The sequence below is a fragment of the Herpailurus yagouaroundi genome, unplaced genomic scaffold (assembly GCF_014898765.1).
Source record: "Herpailurus yagouaroundi ecotype Mexico unplaced genomic scaffold, PumYag 160, whole genome shotgun sequence".
Lineage (NCBI taxonomy): Eukaryota > Metazoa > Chordata > Mammalia > Carnivora > Felidae > Herpailurus > Herpailurus yagouaroundi.
This window is the reverse complement of record NW_024412401.1, coordinates 3,281,610-3,304,738: the sequence shown is the minus strand read 5'-3', so window position 1 is coordinate 3,304,738 and position 23,129 is coordinate 3,281,610.

Genomic DNA, 23,129 nt, shown 5'->3' with positions numbered 1-23,129 from the left:
CAGACTGAAAAGAGAGAGGAAGCCATGTATCTGAGATACGCTTGTTTAAGTGAAAGATCTACACTGGTTCTTAAAATGGAAAACCATGTATCTACCTTAAGAACAATGTTTTGTGGGGTTTTTTTTTTTTATTTATTTCAGTGATTTAGTTTTTATTCCTGTAATATTTGTTTTTCTTTGCAGATTGTTTTTAACTTAAATTGTGGAATTTTTACTTCTCTTGAAATGTATTATGTACTGTATTTTTAGAAATCTTATTTTTAAATAAATATTTTTCAAAAACATAGGACTGTTTTTCTCCCCCACCTCTTTATTAATTAAATCAACCCAAATTCTAGATTTCAGGACCAAGAGATGATAGGCCACTTTTTTTAGTTTTATGCAATTTGGATGGTTATTCATAATTAGTCACCTTTTTAGGATACTGTTCTACCGTAATCCCATAATTCATCACACATCAAGAACTAGGTACACATACTAGGGTTGACATTGACAAACACAATATTTGCAGTCAGACATTTTTGTCTTAGAGATGACCCATATGGCTAGATTCAGTCCTCCAGTTTATTTCCCATTTATTGTGCCAGACACTTTTATAGAAAATTTTTTTTTTGAGGAATAATTTACGTAAAATGCAGAATATTCAGGTATACAACTAGACATTTTAGAGCTAGGGATATTGAATTCCTTAAAGCCTTTGCTCTCATGGAGTTATATTCTAGGAGTTTCTGGATAGCTTTTTATTGACAAATTTCCAAAGTCTCAACTAACCACTTTACTTGGCCGTGCAAGAAGTCAAAAAGGAGAAAGTATATTCGTGAATATAAATTGGTCAAAAATACCATCTGAAAATCCGTACGTCTTAGAAACCATGAAGGACTATGAACTGCCCTGAGATGGAAAGATACAGGCTTAACTTTAGTTTTAAAATTCTTAAGTTTTTATTGTCATAAAAATTATGTTGATAAATATCCTGGATTAACACTTAAATGACTTGGTAGAATTGTAGATAAAACTACAAACTTAACTGCGTTGGTGAATGAAAGCAAATTCAGTTGCATTCTGACCAACTGAAGGATTCTAAAACTTTAATCTTGTTTCATTTTGTATCCTTTGCTCTGATTCTAGGCAACATTTACAATAATTGTACTTCCTTAGTGATGATCAATTACAATGATTCTTTATCTCTTTGGTCATAGGACTCCTTTACATTCATAAAAATTACTGCAGGCCCCAAAGAGTTTTTGCTTATTATGTAGGTCGTCTTAATTACTATTGGCTGTATTAAAAAATTAAAACTGAGAAGTATTTTAAATGCTTATTTATTCATTGGAATAGCAATAATAAGCTGATTGCGTGTTAACATAAGTAATGTATTTTTATTTAGAGACTCATGGGTTTTGTTTTCTGTTTTTTTTTTTTTTTTTTTTTTTGCAAAGTTCTAGTATCTACCTTCATAAAAGAAATTTGAAATCTCATACTGTTTCTGCATTTAATCTGTTGCATTGTTATTTTGGTTGAAGTATCTAGAGAAATCTGGTCTTATGCAAATAGTGTAGTTGTGAAAAAGAATAATGTTTTCAAGTGGCTGCTCATATTCTTTAATACTACACAAAAACTCAGCAAGTATTGGTTTCCTGAACTTGCAACGTGGAACCAGAAACAATACCAAGAAACGTTTTTAAAGTTTTTAATTTTAATTCCAGTTAGTTAACATACAGTGTAATATTACTTGCAGGTGTACAATGCAAGGTGATTGAACACTTCCATACAACAGGCCGTGTTCATCACAAGTGCCCTCCTTAATGCCCTTCACCTATTTAATCCATTCCCCCACTTACCTCCTCTCTGGTAACCAGCAGTGTGTTCTCTATAGTTAAATGAGTCTGTTTCTTGATTTGCCTCTCTCTTTTCCTTTGTTCAGTTGTTTCTTAACATCATATGGTATTTGTCTTTCTCTGACTTGTTTCACTTAGCATTGTACTCTCTAGCTCCATCCATGTCATCACAAATGGCAAGATTTCATTCTTTTTATAGCTGAATAATATTGCATGGTCTGTGTGTGTGTATGTATATGTGTACACACACACACACACACCTTCTTTTTTAAGTTTTTCTGAGAGCAAGCAGGGGAGGGGCAGAGAGAGGGAGAAACAGAATCCCAAGCAGGCTCTGTGCTGTCAGCGAGGAGCCCAAAGTGAGGCTTGAATTCACAAACCACGAGATCATGATCTGAGCTGAGATCAAGAGTTGGACGCTTACCTGACTGAGCCATCTAGGTGCCCCTATACCACATCTTTATCTGTGTTCACCAGTTGGTGGACACTTGAGCTGCTTAGCTATTGTAAATAATGCTGTTATAAACATAGGGGTGCATGGATCCCTTTGAATTAGTGTACTTGTATTTTTTGGGTAAATACCCAGTAGTGCGATTATTGGATCATAGGGTAGTTCTATTTTTAACTCTTTGAGGCCTTCCATAGCTTTTCCACAGTGGCTGCGGCAGTTTGCATTCCCACCCAACAGTGCAAGAAGGCTCCTTTTTCTCCATATCCTTGCCAACACCTATTGTTTTTTTGTACTGTTGATTTTCACCATTCTGACAGGTGTGATATCTCGTAGTTTTGATTTGCTTTTCCCTGATGATAAGTGATGTTGAGCATCTTTTCATGTGTGTATTGGCTGTCTTCTTTGGAGAAATGTCTGTTCATGTCTTCTGTCCATTTTGAATTGGATTATTTTTTGAGTGTTTTATAACTCCTTTATGTACTTTGGATACTAATCCTTTATCTGGTATGTCATTTGCAAATATCTTCTCCCATTCTGTCGGTTGCCTTTTAGCTTTGTTGATTATTTTCTTTGCTGTGCAGAAGCTTTTTATTTAATAGTTCGTTTTTGTTTGTGTTTCCCAGGCTCTGGAGACATAGCTAGAAAAATGTTGCTATGGCTGATGTCAGAGAAGTTACTGCCTGTACTCTCTTCTAGGATTTTTATGGCTTCAGGCCTCACATTTAGGTCTTTAAGCCATTTTGAATTTATTTTTGTGTATGGTGTAAGAAAGTGGTCCAGTTTCATTCTTTTGCAAGTTGTCTCTACTTTTTCCGACACCATTTGTTGTAGAGACAGTCTTTTTTCCCATAGGATATTCTTTCCTGCTTTGTTGAAGATTAATTGACCATATAATTGTGGGTTTATTTCTGAGTTCTCTGTTCTGTTCTATTGATCTATGCGTCTTTTTCTGTGCTAGTCCTATACTGTTTTGATTACTACCGCTTGGTAATATAACATGAAGTCTGGAATTGTGTGTGATGCCTCCAGCTTTGCCTTTCTTTTTCAAGGTTGCTTTGGCTATTAGGGGTCTTCTGTGGTTTTGTACAAATTGTTCTAGTTCTGTGAAAAATGCGGTTGGTATTTGATAGGGATTGCATTAAACGTGCCGATTGTTTTGAGTAGTATAGATATTCAACAATATTTGTTCTGCCAAATCCATGAGCATGGAACGTCTTTCCATTCCTTTGTTTCATCTTTAGTTTCTTTCATTAGTGTTTCATAATTTTCAGAGTATAGGTCTTTCACCTCTTTGGTTAGGTTTGTTCTCAGCATCTTACTATTTTTGGTGCAGCTGTAATTGGGATTTTTTTTTTAATTTCTCTTTCTAATGCTTCATTATTGATGCATAGAAATGCAAGAGACATTGATTTTGTATCCTGCGACTTTACTGAATTAATTTATTCTAGCAGTTTTTTGGTGGAGTCTCTTGGGTCTTCTCTACATAGTATCATGTCATCTGCAAATAGTGAATGTTTTACTTCATCCTTACTGGATTGGATGCCTTTTATTTCTTTTTGTTGTCTTCTTTCTGTAGCTAGGACTCCCAGTACTATGTTGAATAAAAGTGAGAGTGGACATTCTTACCTTATTCCTGACCTTAGGTGAAAATCTCTCAGTTTTTCCACATTAAGGATGATATTAGCTGTGGATTTTTCCTATATGGCCTTTATTATGTTGAGGTATGTTTCTTCTAAACCTACTTTGTTGAGGGTTTTTATCAAGAGTGGCTGTTGTACTTTATCAAATGCTTTTTTGGCATCTATTGAAATGATCATATGGTTCTTATCCTTTGCTTATTGATGTGAGGTATCACATTGATTGATTTTTGTCTATTGAACCACCCTGGCAACCCAGGAATAAATCCCACTTGATTGTGATGAATTGTTTTTTAAAATGTATTGTTGTATTCAGTTTGCTAGTATTTTGTTGAGGATTTTTGCATCCATGTTCATAAAAGATATTATCCTGTAGTTCTCGTTCTTTCTCTCTCATTCTCTCTCTCTCTCTCTCTCTCTCTCTCTCTCTCTCTCTCTCTTGCTTTTGTGGTGTTTTTTTATCTGGTTTTGGTATCAGGGTAATGCTGGCCTCATAGAATTAACTTGGAAGTTGTCCTCCTCTTCTGTTTTTTGGAATAGTTTGAGAAGAATATGTATTAACTCTTCTTTAAATGTTTGGTAAAACTTGCCTGTGAAGCCATCTGATCCTGGACTTTTGTTTGTTGGGAGTTTTTTGATTACTGAATCAATTTGTTTGCTGGTTCTCAGTGTGTTCAAATTTTCTTTTTCTTCCTGTTTCCATTTTGGTAGTTTATATGTTGCTAGGAATTTATCCATTTATTCTAGGTTGTCTAATTTTTGGTATACAGTTTTTCATAATGTCTTATAATTGTTGTATTTCTGTGGTGTTGATTGTTTTTCCTCCTCTCATTTGTGATTTTATTTGAGTCCTTTCTCTTTTTTTTTCCTGATAAATCTGGCTAAAGGATTATCAAATTTATGGATTTTTTTCAAAGAACTAGCCCCTGGTTTCATTGATTTTTTTTTTTAACTTCCTTTATCATTTATTTCTGCTCTAATCTTTTTATTTCCTTCCTTCTTCTTTTTTGTCTTTTTAGGTTTTGTTTGTTCTTTTTCTAGCTCCTTTATGTGTAAGGTCAGGCTGTTTTACTGAGATTTTTCTTGATTCTTGACGTAAGCCTGTATTGCTATAAATTTCCCTCTTAGAACCATTTTTGTTGCATCCCAAAGGTTTTCAACCATTGTATTTTCATTTTCATTTGTTTCCATGTAATTTTTTGTTTCTTTTATTTCCTGATTGACCCATTGATTGTTTAGTAGCATGGTATTTAACCTCCATGTATTTGTGGTCTTTGAGGTTTTTTTCTTGTGGTTGACTTCTGGTTATGGTAAGAAGAGATGCACGCTATGATTTTGATCTTTTTGAGTTTGTTGAGGCTTGTTTTGTGGGCTAATATGTGGTCTATTCTGGAGAATGTTCCATATGTACTTGAAAAGAATGTGTATTCTGCTTTAGGATGGAATGTTCTGATTATAACTGTTAAGTCCATCTGATCCAGTATGTCATTAAAAGTCGTTGTTTCCTTGTTGGTTTTCTGTTTGTGTGATCTCTCTACTAATGTAAGTGGGGTGTTAAAGCCCCCTACTCTTATTGTATTATTATTGATTAGTTCCTTTATGAATATTATTAACTGTTTTATGTATTTGGGTGTTTTCATGTTGGGTGCGTAAATATTTACCATTGTTATATCCTCTTGTTGGATTGTTCCTCTTGTTATATATTGTCCTTCCTTGTCTCTTGTTACAGCTTTTGTTTTAAAGTCTAGTTTGTCCGGGGCACACTAACTGTGTGCTCAATCAGTTAAGTGTCCGACTTCATTCAGCTCAGGTCATGATCTCATGGTTCATGCGTTCGAGCCCCCACACCAGGTTCTGCACTGGTGGTGTGGAGTCTGTTTGGGATTCTCTCCCTCTCCCTCTGTCTTTCCTTTGTTCCTTCCTCACTTGTGTGCTCTCTCTCTCTCTCTCTCTCTCTCAAATGAGTAAACTTTAAAAAAATGAAGTCTAGTTTGTCCAATATAAGTATTGCTACTCCAGCTTTCTTTCTTTTTTTTTTTTAAGTTTGTTTGTTTTGAGAGAGAGCAAGAGTGAACATGAGTGGAGGGGAGGCAGAGAGAGAGAGAGAATCCCAAGCAGGCTCTGCACCATCAGCACAGAGCCCCATGTGGGGCTTGAACTCACAAACAGTGAGATCATGACCCGAGCCCAAATCAGGAGTCAGTCACTTATCCAACTGAGCCACCCAGGTGCCCGTCCAGCTTTCTTTTGACATCCACTTACATAAAAATGTTTCTCCAACCCTTCATTTTCAATGTGCAGGTGTCTTCATATCTAAAATGAGTCTCTTGTAAGTAGCCTATGGATGGTTCTTGCTTTTTTAATCCATTCTGATGCCCTGTATCTTTTGACTGGAGCATTTAGTCCATTTAAATTCAGGGTAATTATTGATAGATAGGTATTTACTGCCATTTTATTACCTGTTACACATTGCAGTTGTTCCTGAAGATTTTCTCTGATTCCTTTGTCTTTCTCTCTTTCATGTTTACTGGTTTGCTTTAGCGATACATTTGGATTTCTTTCTCTTTATTCTCTGTATATTTATTAGTGGTTTTTGTTCTGTGGTTATCACTAGGTTTGTATACAACCTCTTCTGCAAATAGCAGTCTATATTAAGTTGATGGTCATTTAAGTTTGAACCGATTCTTTTTTCCTTTTAGGTTTTTGGTTTAGGTTTTTGGTTTTAGGTATTTGGTGCCATATTTTACATCCTTTTATTTTGTGAGTTTTTGACTGATATTTTCAAAGAGTCCTTTTTAATATTTCTTGCAGGGCTTATTTAGTGGCCCTGAACTCCTCTAGCTTTTGTTTGTCTGGGAAACTCTTTATCTCTCCTTCTATTGTGTAGACAGCCTTGCTAGATAGAGTATTCTTGGCTGCAGATTTTCCCCATTTAGCACTTTGGATATATCATGCCACTTCCTTCTGGCTTGTAAGTTTCTGCTGAAAAATTCACTGATAGCCTTATGGAGTTTCCCTTTATTGTAACTGTATATATATATACAGTTATATACATATATATATGTATATATGTATATATATATATTTTTTTTTTTTTTTTTTTTGTCTTCCTACTTTTCAGATTTTGTCTTTAATTTTCCATTTTAATTGGATCTGTTTTTTGTTGATTTTGTTCGGGGTTCTCTGTGTCTCCTGGATCTGGATATCTGTTTCTTTCCCCATATTGGGGAAGTTTTCAGCTATTATCACTTCAAATAAATTCTCTGTCCCCTTTTCTTTCCTCTTCTTCTGGTACTCCTGTAATGCAAATGTTACTACATTTAATGGAGTCATTTGTTCCCTAAGTCTATTCTTGTTTTGCATAATTATTTTTTCTCTCTTTTGTTCAACTTATTTTCTATTACCCTGTCTTCTGGGTCATTAATATGTTCCTTTGCCTCTTCCAGCCTGCTGTTCATTGCATCAAGCATGTTTTTCATTTAGTATATTGAGCCCTTTATTTCTGCTGTGTTATTCCTTATCTCTCTTTTAAGGGTCTCACTCATGTTTCCACTCTTCTCAAATCCAGTGAGTATCTTTATGATCATTACTTTAAATTCTTTATCGGACATGTTATTTACATCTGCTTCTCTTAGATCTCTGGCCATGCCCTGTTCTTTCATTTAGGACAGATTCATCTGTCTTTTCATTTTGTCTTAGTCTCTGTGCCTGTTTCCATTTGTTAAGAAAGTCAGCATCTCTCATTCTTGAGGGTAATGGCCTTATGAAGTGTCCTGAAGTGTCCTGAGTGTAGTGTCTCCTGTTCCCCAGGACCTGGCACTTATGGGAGTATCTCCAGTGTGCACAGCGTGTGCTCTGCTGCTGTGTCCTGGCCACATTATCCTTCAGGCCAGTTGTCTGCAGGGGCTCTTTTTGCCTGTTACGTGCAGTGTTTGGTTCCTGGCCTGAATGTGGTGTGTTTTAATTAGGTGTACCCTGGTCTGCTTATGAAATGGGAACTGTTGCAACTGCCACTGGAACTAAAGCTCTGCAGAGCTTCTAGGTCAGGGGATGTGGTGTGGGCAGGGGTTTGGGCTGGTCTTCTGAGGGGTCTGCCATATTGGGACTGGGGCAAACATAACTGGGAAGGGAAGTTCTTTGGGAGTTTGGGGCGGGGGGGAGTGGGTCTTGGTAAAGTCAGTTAGGTAGTGAGTGACGACACTGCCCTGGTTACTGAAGAGGTTCTCAGCTTATGCTGAGGAGCAGGGCAGAGAAGTAGCACCTGCCAGTTTCTTTGTTCTCTGTGAATGCTGCCTCTCTGGGACAGGCTCTGAGATGAACAAATAACCTCCCCATTGGGTGCCCAAGGAACTTTCAGATGGCTGTTTCCACGCTGTATGTCTGCAGGCTGTTGCCCTGCCTTCTTTCTGTCCAGGAGCAGCCCCAATGCTCTTTGGGCTCTACCCAAGCCAAGCCCACTGACTTTAAAACTCCAGGCTTTAAGCCCCATTGGTTATAAGAACTCAACAAAATTCAGCTTCTCTCGTTTTCTAAGCCAATTTCTATGGGAACTCATTTTCTCTGTGCACTCCCGTGTGTCAGTCTGTCTCTTGTCCTTCTCCATGACCGCAGCTACCTCCCTACCACAGCAGCCACAGTCTGTTTCTCTCCCAAACTGAGTCTCTGCATTTTCTGCCTTCTTCAGTGTAGCCTGTTCTTTACCTTTAGTTGTGGAGTTTGTTCTGCCGGTCTTCAGGTTGATGATCTGGGGTATTTAGGATGATTTGATAGTTAACCTAGTTGTATTCATTGGAGGAGGCAAGCCTGGCATCCTCCTACTACACCTCGATCTTCCAGACTCTCCCCAAAGAACTTCTCATGTTTTGTTACATTGAAATCCACTGGTCTCTTTTTTCCCTTTGGAAAGTTCTCTTAACTACTACATGATTTTGTGACAGCATCCATTGGTCATTTGGAAAATATTGGAATAACACAGATCTTCTAAGTGTTGATACGTTTAACTCTATAAAATTAAATTTAAATAATTTAAAAACTTAACTTCTCTGACAAGGTCAGTAGTAATGTTCAGTACTAGAAAGCTGTTAAGCTCATAATACATTACATTTTTCAAAATTCTGGTTTTTACTTGGAAACTTGAATTTTATCATCGGTAACCACATACTGTCAGTAGTTTTCCTTGAGGTGAGAGGAACACTTCACTTACTTTTGAAAAAAAAAAAAATGGTCAGATACCTACATCTGAAAAGCCATAGTTGGTCAGTTACTCTTTTAATAAAAAATAGTGTTTCATGAAAAACATGGCTAGTTCAGCTTGCAACTCAAACAGGTGCAACCTGTGCTTTTCCTCAAGAATAATTATATTTGGGATTGCAGGTGAAATCCTTTATGTGTACTTCCCATATTGTCAAGCAGAACATTAGAAATGCACTCCAAGATCAAGATTTAATAAAATTAATTATTTTTACTGATACATCAAGGGCACTATTAGGTGAAGCTGGCTTATTCTCTTTTTTAAGCTAAAGTTTATTTGAATCTACTCAATTTGGCTCTTTTTAAGGAAAAAAAGCAATGGAGGAAGATAGGGCAGAACATTATGTGTTTGAGACTCAAGTTCATTTATTGTGTATCTGATAAGTGAAAAGGAATGTTAGCTGCTTAAACAGTTTGCATTTGTATATTCCTGCTTTTGAAGCACTTAAAATATAGCATCCTTAAAGATTTACATCTAGGGGCGCCTGGGTGGCGCAGTCGGTTAAGCGTCCAACTTCAGCCAGGTCACGATCTCACGGTCTGTGAGTTCGAGCCCCGCGTCAGGCTCTGGGCTGATGGCTCGGAGCCTGGAGCCTGTTTCCGATTCTGTGTCTCCCTCTCTCTCTGCCCCTCCCCCGTTCATGCTCTGTCTCTCTCTGTCCCAAAAATAAATAAAAAACGTTGAAAAATAAATTAAATAAATAAATAAATAAATAAAAAAGATTTACATCTATTTAGTCTTGTTACAAAGAGACAAAAACTAAAAATGCATGATAGTATTATAATACTGCAAAACCATTTGAGAAGCTGCCAGATACTGTAGATAACAAATCCATACAAATGCTGCTCTAGGCTGACCAATTACCCATATGAACAGCAATTATATTAGCGTGCAAGGGCAATTGGAGGGAAAATTGGACCCTGTGGACATCCAGCTGAGCAAACAGGACTGAGGAGGGAAGGATAGAGGATGTGTGTTAGTTCGAAAGACAAAAATACATCTAAGCTGACTTAAAAAAATGTGTATCAGTTGCAGCATATTCTTTAAATGTCCTCTGGTTGCTTAGTATATTTCAAATTAGCCCTCTTCTCCAAACAAACAAACAAACAAACAAAATGCCTCTGCTTAGATCAAACGCCCCAATAGCAATGTGTTTTGCATGTAGAAAATACCAGAATAATTCAGGAAATAGAGAACTTGAAATCTACAAATTCAAACATTCAGATGCTACCATACATATGCACTGAAGTGTGTCATTAGTAGTTTAATTGTGGCATGGTCTGGATTGTATTTATCCTTAGTACTGAAACTTACTATTTTTATAACTAAAAGTGTTCCCTACTTATTATGATTCCTGGCAAAAACTGATTAAGGATCTAACATGATGTGGAGCTTTTGTAGTTCCACACTGACACTATGGATGACTAATCCATAATGAGTAAATAATGACCATCAAGTTAATGAAATTTGTTCTATAAATTGTATAAGCTATGTAACTGTAGGCCAGATATAGCCTGAATCCCTTGAGCAGGTTCATATTTTCATGGCAACTAGAAGTAACTGATAGCAAAGTTTTTTTGGGTGATCTATACTTCTTAAAACTTGATTTTTGATTTAGAGAGTTCTTGAATGTTTGAAAGCATTTCAAATATTCTTAATGTGAAAAAGCATCCACAATACGGAAAGTACAAATCCATCCAAAGTGCTCTAATTTTTGCCATTTATTTTCCATGTGTATCAAGAATTCAGAAAGGGCACAGCAGTTTTTTCTGTTTTATAGTGTCTGAGGCCTCAGCTAGAAAAACTTGAGACTATGAAGGAGTCCATCACTGGAGACTGCAATTAGCTAACGTTTCATTTACTCCCATGTCTGATGGTTGATACTGGCTGTCAACTGGGACCTAGCTGGGGCTGTCATCAAGAACAGCTCTTTCCAGGGGCCCCTGAGTGGCTCAGTTGAGTGTCCGACTTCAGCTCCAGTCATGATCTCACGGTTCATGGGTTCGAGTCCCACGTTGGTGTCTCACTCACTGCTGTCAGCGTGGAGCCCGCCTCGGATCCTCTGTCCGCACCACTCCCCCACCTCTGCCCCTACCCCGCTCACACACACTCTCTCTCTGACTCTCTCAGAGGTAAATAAACATGAAAAAAAAAAGAACACCTCTTTCTATATGTTTCTTTGGGCTTCCTCACAGCACGGTGGCAAGGTTCCAGAAGAGAGTGGCCCAACAGAATCAGACAGAAGCTATATCACTTTTTGTGACCTAACCTCAAAAGTAATAAAGCCTGCTGAGATTCAGTGAAAGAGAATGTAGACTGTAGTTATTGGGCAAAATGTCAAAGTCACATTTCACAGGAAAAGTATGTTAGCTGAGATGTCCTCCTCTTGAGGACATCTATGGAAAACAAAATTTGCCACAATCATTGTCTTATGGAAGAAGTAAATTACCTTTCATCATGTTCCTTAAGATTTCTGGGTTTTATCTTGTGCTTTAAAAAGTCTTTCCTAAATGAAGGTTATGTATTTTTAAAAAAACTTTGATTATGTTGCTCCTTTGTATTATGATACTAAGTTCATTTAGAGTTTATGGACATAAACTCCAATTAATTTTAATTTTTGTAAACTTCAAAGTTTTTCATATACTTCTATAAGCTTTTATTTTTGTAATAAGTGTGTAGTGGGAGACTAAGTTTAAGTTTTTTAGGTGTACAAAGTATCACCAACACAATTTTGGTTCACATAGCTTATTTTTTCATATCACTTGTGTTCTTGGAGGTGTGTTGCATGCATTTAAGTCTTCTAATTATTATTGCTAAACATTTCAGAAGCATTCACCTATGTTTTTATAATTGTTAACTTCATGTAAGAAATGGTATTTTTAAATACCCCCACCCATTTGAAACCGAAGCCTTTCATGTTTTTGTTTTCCAGAATTTCACGTAAATAGAATTATACGTTTACAGTGTGTCTTCTTTTTTTTTTTGATAGACTTCTGCTCAGCATGTTTTTGAGATTCATTCATGTTGTATCAGTGTTGTTGTTGTTATTCTTTTGTATGAATACTCCTTAATTTGTTATCTATTCTACTTCCTGAAACAGTTATGAATGATTGGTGTTATTTCTTTAAATATTTGATAAATTTCAGCAGTGTAGATAAATGGACCCGAGTTTTTCTTTTCTTATTATAGGTCTATTCAGGTTTTTCCATTTCTTCTTAAGTCTGGGGAATTTATGTCTTTCTAGGAATTTGTTTCATCCAGATTGTCTAATTTGTTGGCACAAGGTTGTTCATAGTATTCCCTTAGAAACCTTTTAATGTCTGTAGTGTCAGTAGTGATGTCCCCTTTTTCATTCCTAATTCTGCTAATATGTCTTCCTTCTTTTGTTAGTCTACTTAAAGGTTTGGCAATATTGTGATCTTTTTAAACATTTTTAAAGTTATTTTTAAAAAATTTATTATTTATTTTTGAGAGAAAGAGAGAGAGTGTGTGTATGCAAGCCAGAGAGGGACAGAGGAAGAGGGAGGGAGAAAATCCCAAGCAGTCTCCATGCTGTCAGCACATAGCCCAATCTCACGAACTGTGAGATCATGACCAGAGCTGAAATCAAGAGTAGGATGCTTAACCAACTGAGCCAGTGATCTTTTTAAGTGACATACTTTTGATTTCATCTATTTTCTCTAATTTTGTTTTTTATTTTATTGATTTATACTAAAATTTCTTATTTCCTCCTTATTTCTTCTGCCCACTTTGAGTTTTCTAGTTGCTTTTCTTTTTGTAGTTTCTCTTTTTTTTTTTAAATTTTTTTTAATGTTTATTTATTTTTGAGACACAGAGAGACATAGCATGAACGGGGGAGGGCCAGAGAGAGGGAGACACAGAATCTGAAGCAGGCTGCAGGCTCCGAGTTGTCAGCACAGAGCCCGACATGGGGCTTGAACTCATGGACTGCGAGATCATGACCTGGGCCGAAGTCGGCCGCTCAACCGCCTGAGCCACCCAAGCGCCCCTCTTTTTGTAGTTTCTTAAGGTGAAAGAAAACTTAAATTATTGACTTTAAACTTTTATTGTTTTCTAACTTCTACTGATTTTTCAAAGCTATAAATTGCCTTCTTACCACTGCCTTAGCTGAATCCCATAAGTTTGATCTGTTGTGTTTTTGCTTTCATTCAACTCAAAATACCAGTAAAACCTTAGTTTGCAAGCATAATTCATTCTGGAAATATGCTTGTAATTCAAAATGCTTGTATATCAAAATGAATTTCAAGAACCATTGGCTCAGTTGTGATCATGTGATGTTCGGCATCACGTACTACTTGTATTGGAGGACATTGCTTGTTTATCAAGTTAAAATTTATTAGAAATGTTTGCTTGTCTTGTGGAACACACAACAAGTTACTCACAATCCAAGGTTTTGCTATAGTTTCATTTCTCTTAAGATTTTTGACCATGGATTATTTACAAGCATGTTGTTTAATTTGAAAGAATTTAGAAATTTCTCAAATTTATTTCTACTTTTGATTTCTAATTTAATTCCATTATTGTTAGAAAATACAGTTTCTCGATTATTTTAATTTACTGAGATTTCTTTTATGTCCTAGCATATGATGTCTCTTAAAGAATCTTACAAGTGTATGTGAAGAGAATGTGTATCCTGCTGGTTTGGGGTACAGTGTTAACTATCAGTTATGACAAGTTGGTTAATATGTTTTCTCAAATCTTCTATATCTATAGTGGTTTTCTGTCTAGTTCTCTTAGCTATTGAAATTAGGGTATTGAAATCTCTAGATATTATTGAATTGTATATTCTTTTAATTCTTTAAATTTTTGCTTCATGTATTTAGGGCTCTGTTGGATGAATGTAGATTTATAATTGCTAGAGCTTTCTGGTTGTATACCATACTGTTTGGTTTATTACAAAGATTTTATATGTACAAAATATATAGACTATATATATGTACATGTATGTATACATGCACACACAATAGCACAAAGGAAGAGAGGAAATGAACCTATATTGGGATAAAGTTTCTGTATTTTGCTGGAATTAAGTTAGTGTTAATTCATAGTAGATTGTAGTGAGTTACACTACACTGGAATAACCACTAAAAAAATAATCTAATAAAATACAATTTAAAATCAGTAGAGGAATTAAAATGGTACACTAAAAATATATGTTTAAGACAAAAGACAGTAGGAGAGGAATAGAAGGGGAAAAGGATTTAAGATGTAAGATATAGAACGCAAACAGTAAGATAGTTTTTATAAATCCAATCATATCAGTAATCACTTAAATATAGAATAAAAGCTCCAATCAAAATGTACAGATGGCCAGACCGGATAAAACAGCAAGATTCAACTATACACTGTCCATAAGAGACATAAGTAGACTGACAATAAAAGGATTGTAAAAGATAGACCATGCAAACAATAATCTTAAGAGAGCTAGAATAGCTATAATGATATTGGGCAAAAGAGATTTTATACCAAGAAACATTACTAGAGACAAAGAAGAATGTTTCATAAAAGAGGTATACTGAAGGATCATGGTTTAATAATATCAATAGTTTTTACTGCTTCATGAAGGTTTCTTGAGACTGACCTTGTTTTCTTTCAGATTTAACGAGGATGCACAGTACAATGATTACTAATACAGTGGGATGTTCCGTCTTGATTTCTGCTAAAAGGCCATAAAGCATGGTTTTAGAACTGCTGAATTAGGTCATTTTCACTTAACATAATTATCATTATGGTTGTGTTAAGTCTAACATCTTGCTAGTTTTAAATGACTTGTCCTATCCTTTTTCTGTTTTCCTGCCCATTTTGGATTTAGTATTGCTTTAATACTCCATTTTATCCCCGCTATTGGTTTATTAACTGTACCCCTTTTAATGTTTTAATCATTTCTTTCAGAACTACAATATGCCTCTAACTTACCAGCCTATTTTCAGATATTATTATTATTCCACTTCATGTATAATGCAAAAATCATACAACATTTTGTTTCCATTTCCCTCTTCTTTCCTTTTGAATGTTGATGTCATATATTTACTGGTACATGTGTTATAAAGCTCACAATAACATTATTATTACTTTTCTCTTACCAGTAAATTATCTTTTAAAGAAATTTAAAAGTAGCAAAAATATTTTTAAAATTTTCCATCTGCTTACCATTTCTGGTGCTTTCAATCCTTTTTTTAGATCTTGGTTTTATGTATATCTTTTTCCTTCTGTCGGAGAATTTCCTTTTACATTTCTTGTGATTCAGGCCTGCTGGTAATGAATTCATTCAACTTTTGTTTGTCTGGAAAAGTTTAATTCACCTTCATCTTTGAAGGACATTTTTGTTGAATATAGAATTCTAGGGTTGGTGGGATTTCTTACCCCACTTTAAGCCTCTTCCATTCCATTGTTTTCTGACATGCATATTTTCTGGTGAGAAGTTTGTTGTAGTTTTTTTCCCCTTCTACTCAATGTATCATTTCCCCCCCCCCCTCTCTCTCATTTAATAGCCCCCTTTTCTGTGTTTTTTAGCACTTTAATTATGACATGTCTTGGTATGGTTCTCTTTGTGGTTTTCCTGTGTGGGATTATTGAACACCTTAAATCTATGAGTTTATTCTTTTCATAAAAATTTTAAAACTTTGGCCATTATATGTTCAAATATTTTGTCCACCCCATCACTTGCGAACACGTGGTAACACTTGATATTGTTCCAGAGGTTACTGAAGCTCTGTGTTGTTTGTTCGTTTGTTTGTTTCAGTATTCTCTCCATCTGTCCTTCAGTTTGAAAGTTTCTATGTTGATGTTTCAAGTGTTTGGTCTTTTCTTCCATAGTTAATCTACAGTTAATCCCATGAAGTGAATTTTTCATTTTAGACTTATTTTTTTGTTTATAGAATTATATTTAGTCCTTTATATCATTAATTTCTCTTTTTACCAGGTACATGTTTTCCTTTAAATATTTAAACACAGTTGTAACAGTAATGTTTTAAATTGTGTTTAGATGTGTCTTTTAATTCCATCATTTCTGACATTTTTGCATCTTTATTTATTGACTAACTTTTCTCACTATGAATTACATGTTCTTGCTTTACCCTATGTCTAGTAATGTTTGGGTAGATGTTGGACTTTCTGAATTTGACATTTTTTTTTTTAATTTTTTTTTTTTAAACGTTTATTTATTTTTGGGACAGAGAGAGACAGAGCATGAACGGGGGAGGGGCAGAGAGAGGGAGACACAGAATCGGAAACAGGCTCCAGGCTCTGAGCCATCAGCCCAAGAGCCCGACGCGGGGCTCGAACTCACGGACCGCGAGATCGTGACCTGGCTGAAGTCGGACGCTCAACCGACTGCGCCACCCAGGCGCCCCCTGAATTTGACATTTTTGAGGGGTAGATACTGTTATCTTTCTTTAAGAGTGTTAGATTTTGTTCCCATAGGCAGTTAAATTACTTGCTTGCCAGTTTGATCCTTTCCAGGCCCAACTTCACCGTCCTTTCCCATTCACTTCTCAGAGCCCAAGAAACACATTAGATACTCAGTTGGCTTGGTGCCTCTCCCGACTTTCAGAGAAAAAATTATTGATCTTTTGGTTTATTAAAAATGGGGTGTTGGAAACCCTCAAATTTGGCTAGAATTTCTTTTAGGATCTCCCTCTCTTAGTTTCAAGGAGAGAAAAAGTTGGGTATCCTCCCCCATGGGGAAGGGAGGGTCAATATAGCCTCTTTCTCAGAATATTCCCTCAGAGGCCACACTTACCTGTCCGTTCTTCCTTTGTGTTAATTGGGGTTCTGGGGCTTGAGGTGGGGAAGACTGAAGCAGGCACCTCTCAGGAAACCTAGGACATTGTGTGCCATTCCTGTCTTCATTTGTTATGAGTCCAGAACAACAGAGAAAATTCTGTCTTACGGTGACAACAGTAGTAACCATGAAGCTGTGCTATGAATAGCTAACAATTGTGGGATGCTTACTTTGTGCCCCCGATGGCGCTGAGAGCTTTCCTGGCATTATCTTCTCTACCCCTCAGAACAAGCCTATGAAATTGTCTTCATGATCTCATTTTTACAGGTGAGAATATGAAGTCACTCAGCTAGGAGATGGCAGGGCCAAAATTCAGATCTGGAGCCTGCATTTTCTAACCTCTAATGCTATTTTTGCGCCCACATTGTGCATTTGGCCATCGGTCTTGGCGACGCTATTGAAAGGCTCCATCTTTGGGTGTATCTTCGTAGGTATCAGTTGGAGAGACTGCAGAAAAGTGCCGGTGCTATTAGCAGCCGTTTTCAACCAAAAGTCTCATTCTCCCTTTGGAATCTTCTTGACTTTAGGAGTCTGTGGTTTGGGCATAAATAATAAATCTGGTGTCGTAGAGGGTAATAAAACACTCATTGACTTACTGCCAACTTTACTCTAGGTCCTAGTTTCTTTGATTCTCTTAGGGACTAACTACCTCTTTGGGAATTCATTTCCCCGTGTGGATGTGAATTAATTCCCTCAGGCCACAGAATTGTAATCTGGAAGAGTTCATTTAGCAAATGGCACCCAGCTTTTCTCACCCTGGTTTGCCAAAGACAGTGTGAGGCTTTGTTTGAACACAGGCAACAGTTCTGGACAGCAGATGTTTGCAAATACCATTTGTTTAATTGCTCGGGCACTTGATAATATATTTTTCTCCTAAGCTGTGGGAAACACATCCTTTATCAGCTTTAAAACAGAGTGCAACTTTGGAGGGCCATTCTGTCTGTCTTTTTTCCTTGTGCATTGGTCCAGACGGATTGAGTGAACAAAAAGAAGAGAAAGGGGAAGCTGTTGGCAGTTACCCCTCAACTTTGCCTCTTATTGCCAACAGCAGCAATATAGAAATGAGTACCCTTTCCCATCCCACTCCCCACCCCCTGAAATAAACCCAACCACCAGAAAGGCCCTCACAACTCACAAGCTGAAAAGACAGTCAAGGAGAAGAAGGGTCACGTGGCAGCAGCCAGCCCTCCCTCGCAGCACATCTTGCCGCATCTGCAGTTAGTAGGCGTCTGGGTTCTGGGAGTTCCCCGGGGACCTGGCATTGCCTTACGGCTGGCACAAGCTGTAATGGGACATGTATGTTGGCCCCGCAAGAGTGCCCGGCATGGCCTGTTGTTCTGTGTGCAGTGACTTCAGTCTCTTACGCAGGCTGTGGACACTTTGACAGTTGCACCTTAGAGGACGTGGGCGTGTGGTAAGTTGGTGTAGGTTTCAGACATATTGCTGGTCTTAGATGAGGCCCACAGTAGGAACTGGGCCTCTCCAGAGCCTTCTTCCATGACATCTTGTAGGCACAGGCTCTTTCCTACCCTAGATGAGCGTGCCAAGCCTTAGCACCATTCTGTTCCACCCTTAAAGAATTCCCAGTGATGCCCCCAAAACTACACACAGCCAGACCTCACTTGGAGAGTTTGATTCCATCTGTCTTGATCTGGACTTGGGAATCTGCATCCATGTATCAATCTGTAGGCGATTCAGATGTGCAGCTACCATTGAGAATCACCACCTTAGCGCTTTCCAAAATGGGACACTAAATGTATCATTTGTGTGTAACAGTTACAAGAAGATCTGTACAGCCAAGAATCTTGTCCTAGCTCTGGCACTTATTTGCTGTGTGATCTCGAACGGTTAACCTCTCTGTGCCTTATTTTCATAATCTCTGTTATGGGGATGATAATTGTACCTACCACATATGGTGGTTTGAGAATCAGATAAATCAGCATATGTAAAACACTTAGAATCCAGTAGTCTCTCAGTAAGTTGTTGTAAGTGTAAACTTATTTAGAAGAAAGAAAAAAAAAATGGCCATCTATTTGCTTTCAGGCTTTTTTTATTTGAATCTGGTAAGAAAACAGGAAATTGCTTCGTTCTGCATCTGTCTAGCCATTATGGTATCTGGGCATAGAGAGAGCTATGGAGCTGTGGAGCTATTTTGTGGGGCCAGATTTTCCTTTTAATTCTTGCTGTAATTTCTGTCTCTCTTAAAAACTTTTTTATAGAATGCAGTTTTAATGAAGAGTTAATTATATATTTTTAAATCTCTTAACGGGATTACTTCTGCCTTCTCCAGGAGTCAGCCCATTAGCCAGATAAGGTACTCATCCCCTGTGACAAATATACATATTCTGGGTACATACTCAGTATTTTTTAAAATGTAACTTATCGTCAGGTTAGCTAACATGCAGTGAATACAGTGTGCTCTTGGCGTCAGGAGTAGATTCCCGTGATTCATCGCTTAATGTAACATCCAGTGCTCATCCCAACAAGTGCCGTCCTCAATGCCCATCACCCACTTTACCCTCTCCCCTGCCCTGCCCTGCCCCATCAACCCTCAGTTTGTTCTCTGTATTTGAGTCTTCTTATGGTTTGCCTCCCTCTCTATTTGACACTGTTTTTTCCCTTCCCTTCCCCCATGGTCTTCTGTTAAGTTTCTCAAATTCCGCATATGAGTGAAAACATTTGACACCTGTCTTTCTTTAGCTGACTTATTTCACTTAGTATAATACCCTCCAGTTCCATCCACATTGCTGCAAATGGCAGGATTTCATTCTTTCTCATTGCCAAGTAGTATTCCATCGTATATATAAACCACATCTTCTTTATCCATTCATCAGTTGATGGGCATTTGGGCTCTTTCCATATTTTGGCTATTGTTGATAGTGCTGCTGTAAATATTGGAGCACATGTGCCCCTATGAATCGGCACTCCTGGATCCTAGAAATACCCTACGACCCAGCAATAGCACTACTCAGTATTTTTTAAGTTCAGTTCACTTCAACAAATATTCGCTAAGTTTATCCTAGGCGTGAGGCACTTCTGGGAGAGGGAGGCAATGAAGGAATCTGACATTTATTGAGCAGCTGCTTTATACCAAATATACTAAGAACTTTATAGTCACCTTATTTAGTATCCGTGACTGACCACTATATCTTACAGATGAGGAAACTGAGACTTGTAGGATTCACTGTCCTGGTACTTTAGAAAATCCAAGGCTCTACCCTTTCTACTTTGTCATACCATCTCAGGAGGTTCAAAGGTGAAGATGGAGAGGGTCATACCGTATTTATTTAGCATGTCATTATTGATAGTCACGTGCACACCTACACTATATGTGGGGACGTAGGTCCAGAGCTGCTGGCTGTCCTGTATTCCACATGACTTCTCTAGAGCTGATAATAACCTGCGTTTGGGGGGCCTTGACCTATGGGAGTGCCGTTGTCTTATCCCCCAGGATTGTTGCAACAACCCCATGAAGGAATTAACGACCGTCGTAATGACACATGGGCAATATTTAGTAAGCACTTATTATCCAGGTCAGCCTGCCTCCGAAGCCCAAGGTCTTACTTAATCACTGTTACACTATGTCATTATCTACATTTTATGAATGAGGACAGTGAGGCTCAAAGGGGCTATGGACTTACCCTTGGTGTGACCGAATCAAGCCCCTTCTCTTGCGATGATATGTTTCTGATCAATGTAGTAAAGAGGACAAGCAAGTATACAAACAAATATACTGCAAGGCAGATGAGGAAAGGAAATAGGAAAATGGCAGGTGTGTGGTCCGGCGGGATAGGAAGGAAGTGAACTATCTAATAGGATGAATAAGATTTCTAGAAACAGAAATAACCAGGAAGAATATTTGAGATGAAGGCAAGAGAATGAGTAAAAGTACAAAACACGGAACATTCAGAAAACAACAGACACACTGCTATAAATTCACTGTGGTGTGGGGTGCTCATAAGGGGTTGGGAGACTGGGTTAAAAATCTAAGTGTGCTTGAATGCAAGGAGGGTTTGCTCGTACTGTGTTGGAGAGTGGGAGCCATCGAACGTGCATGAATGAGCATGGAATGTGCTGTGATCAAAGCCACACTTTAAGATAATTGTGGTAGAGAACACTGAGACCAGGGAGAGGCCATTGCAGTAGTTCTTAGGATAAAAGGAGGATCTGAACCAGTATCAGAGTGTGGGAAGGGAGAAGTAAAAAAACCATTGCCATGGAGAGTTTGCAGAACCTCCTAACTGTCTAGGTGTTGGGGTCACAGAGAAGGAGGTAGCAAATATAGTTCTGTGTTGGAGCCTAGGTCCTTAAAAGAATTGTATCATTATAAATAAAAATAAGGAATTAAGAGGGGGTACCTGGGTGGCTGAGTTGGTCAGGTGTCTTGACTTTGGCTCAGTTCATGACCTCACAGTTCATGAGTTCGAGCCCTGCATTGGGCTCTGCACTGACACTGTGGAGCCTAGTTAGGATTCTCTCTCTCTCTCTATCTGTCTCTCAAAAGTAAATAAACAAACTTAAAAAAAAATAGGGAATTGAGAAAGAAGGACTAATGGGGGGGGTGCATAGGCATCTCAGTTTGAAATAGGGCAGCTTTGAAGTGCAGGCAAGTTGTTAACGTTGAAGTACATCAACCTGAGTGGAAAGTGATGCAGCCAAATTTTAGTTCAGGTGAAGGTGATCATGGGTTAGGCCATGGAAAGAGCAGGCACAAAAAGAGAGACAAGGCATAACCTTTGGAAATTCCTACATTTGGAAGACAAATAGGTGATGAGCTCTTAAAGTAGGTAAGGAAATACAAGACCATGGAAACCAAAGAAGAGAGTATTTAGGAAAAAAGATATGCCTAACAGTGGGGAATAGGACAGTCAAGGAAGCTGAAATCAGAGAAAGATCCTGAGAGCAAGTTTGATTCCAGAGGAGTGATGAGTAGGGAGGGGTTGGTGGTAGGAGAGCCCAGACAACAGGGGCTACAAAGTGAGTACGCAGGGTCAGGCAGAATGAATGGGCTGCTGACTCTCCCAAGAAATCTGTCAATGAAAGTCAAGAGACAAGATCAATTCCCTCCTGTTTTGGAACGTCACATGGCATAACACATGCAAGTCAAGGAGGGGTGGTGGCTAATAATTCTTTTTATATATGAATCTGCATTTTCAGGGGGATCTGGAGAAAATTTTTTTAGAAAGTCTTGGGAAGCAACATGAAAGAAAGTTCTAAAGCAGTTATTCTAAAGAGGATGGATAAAACATATAATATCCCAGGCTGGAAATGAACTTGCAACTTAAGAGATCACGATTTTGGCTTTTATACAACATTCCACTAATAATTAGAGGAGAGAAAAACTATAGCCTCTGGGAGAAAAAAAATATTGAAGTCATTTCCAACTGAGACACCAAGTTTCTGGAACCTGCTATTAATGCACCTGGCTACACATGGCCCTTATCTTGTAGATAAACAAGACAGCTTCCTCAAAGAGACACAATATTCAGTGTTCTCTTACTGAGAGCTTCATTTCAAAGCATTCACCTCATATCTTCCAACAGATTACAACAAAAGGACAACATTCTTTTGTTTTCCCTTATTATTTTTTGCAAGCTGCTGTCTCCGCACCATGTTACGGTGATGATCAGATTAAAATGAGCCCTTTTAAAAACATTCAGTCGGTGAGTATTTGAAGAAGCTACACAAACTTCCAGCTCATATGCTGTATGGATGTAATAACTCTATCATATGCTCTGGAATAAAACCACGTTATGCAAAGAAGGGTGACGATTCCAGATGGCCCATACTTTCCTCTGACCGCAAAAGACACACACACACACACACACACACACACACACACACACACACACGAAAGCTAAAATAGTACAGTTAGTGAATCACCCCCAGTTTTCCAGTTGAGATACCAAGACCTACTCTTCTTGGGGAAATAGAAGTCTCATGTGTAAAATAGTTTTGGCACATGGCTGCCTTTGTCTTCCTGTATATAACTAAGAGGCAGGAAACCAGGAAAATACTCATTGCTTGCTTACTCTCTACCTCAAGCCTTTATAACTTGAGAGACCCCATTTGCCGTATTCTTTCCTTTTCTTTTTTCTTTTCTTTTCTTTGTTCTTCTCTTTTCTCCTTTTCTTTTTTTTTCTTTTCT